Source organism: Dendrobium catenatum, unplaced genomic scaffold, assembly GCF_001605985.2.
Source record: "Dendrobium catenatum unplaced genomic scaffold, ASM160598v2 fragScaff_scaffold_133, whole genome shotgun sequence".
NCBI classification, from domain to species: Eukaryota; Viridiplantae; Streptophyta; class Magnoliopsida; order Asparagales; family Orchidaceae; genus Dendrobium; species Dendrobium catenatum.
Window position 1 is genome coordinate 3,228,954 of NW_021318595.1, and position 5,831 is coordinate 3,234,784.

Genomic DNA, 5,831 nt, shown 5'->3' on the forward strand with positions numbered 1-5,831 from the left:
ATAATGATCGCTTTATTAAGAGTTCTTAAGACACAATTAACAAATAGTTCTTTGATAGATGCGCTATTATAGCGAATGTAAGAACTATTTTTGATAAGAAAATTGAAGAAGCTTTGAATAAGGCTCAAATATAATTGTCTATATGACTGGTCAATTTAAATAATATGTCCTTGATGGTGATCTTAAGAGTGACATTGATTTACATGAATTGATATGTACTAGTAGAAAATTTGATGTGATGGATTTATTATGTAAATATTCTATGTATTCATAAAACTAAATGGGTTGGAGAGAATGTTAAGAAGATTGATAGTATTCAGATAGGAATCATACAAGAAATAATGTAGGTGTGTTTATAGATTAGAGATAGAATTATAGCTTTAAAGATTATTGTTGATACAAATATTATGAATATTGTAAGCGCTTTAGATTATGTGTTCAAAATTAAAATTTTAGAATAACTTAGAAAAATTAATACAAAAGATATCTCTTGAAGAAAAAGTTTTTATTAGAGAAGATTTAAATGGACAAGTTGATAAAGATGTAAAAGATTTTAAAGTTGTTCATGATGGCTATGTGTTAGAGCTAGTAATCAAAGTGCTAGGACCATATTAAATTTTACTCAAGCTTATGATTTCATAATTACTAATATATTATTTAAGAAAAGAGAGAAGCATCTCATCACTCATAAGAATGAATATAATAAAACTCAGATTGTAAAGATTTTAAAATTATTCTGAGCGAAAGTTTATGTATATATCATCATTTATTAATTTTAGACTTTAAAATGAGGGGCAAAATAAAAAAAAAAGTAAAATATTATCCTAGGATTGGATGAGGCATTTAAAGGATACTAATGAAAAATATTTTTAAGATTAAGATTCAAAATATTAAAATTTTGATAGTGCATGAATATGCTAATATTATGTGGAAAAAAATAGCTAGTGATATTAAGAATTTAACAAAAGATGTGCGTGAAGTATCAAAAGAAAAAAAAAATATAATAATAAAAATAATTGGTGATGAAATCAAAAGTGCAATAAAAGATAAAAAATAAGAAGCCTTTTTATAAAAATTAGTTTAGGTGTAAAAGTTTAGAAAATAAGAAAATATATAAAGAGGATCGTAAGAAATTTAAAAAAGTAATATGCGATGCAAAGAATTTATCTTTTAGTAATTTATATGATAGATTAGATACTAAGGAAGACAAAAAATATATGTATAAGTTAGCCAAGCAAAGAGATATGATAAGTAAAAATGTAGTTCAAGTGAAATGCGTTAAAGATGAAGATAAAAATATATTTTTATTAGAAGATGATATTCAATAAAGGTGGATGAGATATTTTGATAAGTTTTTCATTTATTCCAAGTTATTCAACCTAATATTGATACTGTGTTAAGATTAGAGAGAATTCTCAATAATTTTTTTTGGGGTTCTAGTAATAATATTACTAGAATGTATTGGACCTCTTGGAGTAAACTTTGTGGTCCTTTAAAGGAAGGAGGCCTTGGTTGCAAATCTATCTCTGATTCTATTATTGTTTCTTCTATGAAAATGTGGTGGAATTTTAGGAAAAATGAAAGTCTTTGGGCATCTTTTATGAATTATAAGTATTGCAAAGGTAAACATCCCTTATGTTGTTACTACAGGCATGGTGAACTCTTTAATTTGGAAAAGACTTTATCAAATAAAAAATATTATGGAGCCTCTTATTGCTTGGGGTCTTAATTCTGGAAACTGTTACTTTTGGCAAGATAATTGGCTTTTTGAAGGCTCTATTGAATCCCTTATTTCTATTATTTCTTTTTCTGCTATTAAAGTTCATGAATTTTATCATGATAACACTTGGGATATGCAAAATATTCTTAACTTGGTTCCTCTGCTTATTAGTAATAAAGTTAAAGATATTTCTTTGGATAGTCAAAGAAAAGATCAAATTCTTTTTAAATTGTCTTATAAAGGAAATTTTGTTTTTAAAGTTGCTTGGGATTTCATTAGAAGCAAGAGAAATACTTCTATGGTTTTTAATATGATATGGAGTAATAATATTCCTACATCCTTTTCTATTCTTGTTTGGAGAATACTGAAAGGTTACATCCCTGTTGATGTTGTTCTTTGGAAAAAAGGTTTTTACCTTCCTTCTAAATGCTATTGTTGCTATCATATTGAAGATATAAACCATGTTTTTTATTAATGGTCCCATTGCTGCTAGAATTTGGATTTGGTTTGATAATTTTTTTAATACCAATTACTTTAGTGGACATTTATCTTTCAATCATTTCCTTACTGTTATCCTTCATAATACTACTAGAGGTCATATCAAAATTGTCACTGCTATCTCTCTTATTTGATTTTTATGGATGGATAGAAATGATGCTAAACATAGGAATATTCCTATGAATCATAATCGTATTATTGCTAGAACCAGAGAAAAAATTAATAGCCTTTATAAGGTGAATTTGATTCATTCTAAGTAATTTCGTGGCTTTAAATTTGTTGCTAACAAGTTAAATACTAATATTTTTGAAGAGCTTCATGAATCTTCTTATAAATTTGTTATTTGGAAGAAACCTGATATTCACTGCATTAAAATTAACACTGATGGTTCTGTTAGGTAAGGTCCTTATGGGTGTGGTGGTATCTTGAGAAATGATAAAGGTAATATTGTTGTGGCCTTTGCTTCTCCTCTTAATAAATGTTCTGTTTTGGTTGCAGAACTGATGGCTATTTATGAAGCCCTTAGAATCTGTCTTACCTCTGGTTATTTTAAAATCTGGTTAGAAATTGATGCCCTTTTAGTTATAAAAGAAATTTCTGCTAATAAGATGGGTAATTTTGATATTTTTTATATTATTAAAGATATAAAGAGAATGCTCTCTCATCTTGATTATAAAATCTCTCATATTTGGAGAGAAGGAAATGCGGCTGCAGACTTTTTAGCTAAAACTAGTGCCAATTTGAATCAATTAACTTCTTTTCACAATAATAATATTCCCTTTTTATTAAAGGGAATAATCAATCTTGATAAAACAGGTTTACCTTATATACGTATTTGATTTGGCTATGATGTTTAGAATTTTTAATCTTTTTTGGAAGGCTATGTTTGCCATTTTTCTTTGTAATTTTATGGGCAAGATTTTCATTTGGTTGGTTTCCTGATTGTGTTGGTATTTCTGGTTATTTGTGAGAGCTGGAAGGTGGCTGATTTGGCAACTTGGTAATGTTGTTTTGGTTATTTTAGAAATGAGTTGTTTATTATCCAATTTTTTGGTTTGGTTGTTTAGTAGTTGTTTTACTGTGAGTTATTATTTTGTTTGGCTGGAGGTTATTCTTTGTTACTGTGAGGGTTGGCTGTATCTCTATATTGGCTGGAAGGATTTCTTTGAATTTATTGGTCTGGACCTCTGCAATCATTTCCGGTTTAAGGTTTTATCTTGCCCATGTAAAATTACTTTGAAATCTTTGGTATTCCTTTCTTCCTTAATAGATTTTTTATTCCTGAGCCATAATAAATTTCAAAATTACATAATTTTTCTTAACTTTATGCTTATTTGTTACTTATCTTGCTTGGAGTTTTCTTATCCAGATTTTCAGGAAATTGAAGATTTCAAATATGGGAGATGGCTGGATATGTTTCATAAGACTGAGACTTTGAAGATTGCTCTTTTGATGGCTTTAAAAGACTTTAGTTTTTATTGTTTTTTTTTCTATGTATCTAGAAAGAGATTTAAGGCTCATTAGATTCTTATTTTATTTTTGTATTTTTTTTCTTTATTGTATTTTCTTTTTATTTTAGTTGAGCCTCTAGTCTCTTCTAAGGACTCTTTGTAATCGTTTTTTTAATAAATGCGTAAGCCCCTTTTGTGGGTTTTAACCAAAAAAAAAAAAAAATTGAAACAGTAAGAGGCACATCTAATTGCATGAGAATACCTGCCGTCCATGTGACTTGATCAATCCATGGATCAGAAGAAGAAGGCCTCCCTGACCTGCAACCAGTCCAGCTTTTAGTTGGAGAACCTATGGCAAAATGGAGGCATTCGAATGATGCTATGAAGGTCAAAGGACAACATTCATTATGTATATTAAATGTGTCCGTAATGAAATTCATAAAGTACTTCGTAAACATCACATGATAGTACAATGAAAGACTACACAACTACCTGCTTACACTAACCACTTCAATGCCCTTGGATACTGCAGCCTTGCAAATTGCAGTACCAACAAATCCAGTGCCTCCAAGTACAACAATCTACTAAAAATGCATAAGTAGACTTAGTTGCTACAGGAGATAAATGAAGTATAATTTTAAAGCACAGAAGATCAAACCCTCTCAGTTTTAACATCAGCTACAACACCGATAGGAGCTGAAGAGGAATCTTGGCTAATATTTGGCGCCGCATAGCGATTGGAGACTCTGATTCTGAATATAAAATTATGTAAAAATTAAAACAATTTAAATGCCTTACTTCTAATAAAGTATGAAAAATGATTCAGATGCTCATCAAAAGCATGCCTAAACAAGATGTAGTATAGATGCTCAAAGAATACATAAGCATCTTCATCATCCCATCAAGGACAAGAATCAATCAAAGAAAAAACAAACTACCAATTCCTTTTGCTTTTAGTTGAGTATGAAAGCACCAAATACCTATTTTATAATATGTAAGAATAATCATTTCCTATTTACCAATTCTCTACAAAAATAAATACGGAAACTTTATTTTAACCCAATTTTTGAACTCGCCATTAGGTAACAGGCTATTCAATTCACGCTGAGTTCCAGTTTACTTAACAAACTAACAGCAAGGTTTCAAAACTGCCATTCAACGAAAAATCATAAAAAATATAATTCACCAAATATATATTTTGGAATAACTATAAAAATCCCATATCAAAGTTAGATGGAGGTTCGAGGAGGTGTCAACCATTCAAGTGGCGATGATATGGAGCTTTCTGCAATGGCTCGGTGCAAAACTTTTCTAAGAAGTTACCCTAGATTTAATGAAATCAGACATCCTTGCTGCCAAATGAAAATACAGAGCTCTTCATCATTCTAACAGGAACAATCCAAAATAAGGACAATATTGGTCAAGGTAATTTGGAAAATATTAGAAGGTTTTACTTATACAAGCATAAAAGGGCATGTCAGCAAAAATCTTTTAAGACAGTTAAGACAATTTAGGCTCCAGTTTAGCCAGTCCAAGTTGCATAAACATTTTGAGACTTTCTAAGCCCATCTAAGCTTGTTGTGCCAATTCAGGCCTATTCATACACCCGTCGGATGTGCTACAAATAGTATACGCTTTAAGATTCCTAATCAACTTTAATAATTGAACTTGACTAGGTAGAAACTTATAAAAACCTAGCAAATAAATTAAATTACGCTTAGAAATTCCATTAGCATAGTCTAAATCATCAACTAATTCACAAAATAAATCTTTTATCATTGGAATATTAATTTTTTTAATGACTGGTGTGAATTTAAGTAAAAGATATCATATCTTTCAAAAAAAAAAAAAATCTCTAATTAAGACATAAATTAGAAATACAATCAACAGTGAAACTTCCAAGAACAACCAAAATTGAAGAAATCAAAACTCCTTTGGTTATCCGAGAAAAGGAACCACAAACAAATATGTAAAACCTTACCAAATACCATTCTCACTAGTAAGGACATTCAATACTCTCATACAAAAACAAAATTACTCCCCACACAGTTCTCAATCCCAAAAAGGATTTGTGCGGGCGTGTTATTAAACATGCATTACACAAAGGGAAATTCAGCAAGCAGACACAATTTATTTCCAAAAAAACCTAAAACAACTTCATT

At 29.5% G+C, this 5,831-nt stretch overlaps 1 long non-coding RNA gene across 1 annotated transcript; it reads right to left on the reverse strand.

Moving 5' to 3' along the window:
- Positions 1-1,189: 1,189 nt before the first annotated feature.
- On the reverse strand, positions 1,190-5,825 carry LOC114580811. The gene is made up of 3 exons (XR_003702391.1): positions 4,328-5,825; positions 4,162-4,250; positions 1,190-3,987 (listed from the first exon to the last, which is right to left on the reverse strand). It is a non-coding gene; the product is annotated as an uncharacterized LOC114580811 (long non-coding RNA).
- Positions 5,826-5,831: the final 6 nt, after the last annotated feature.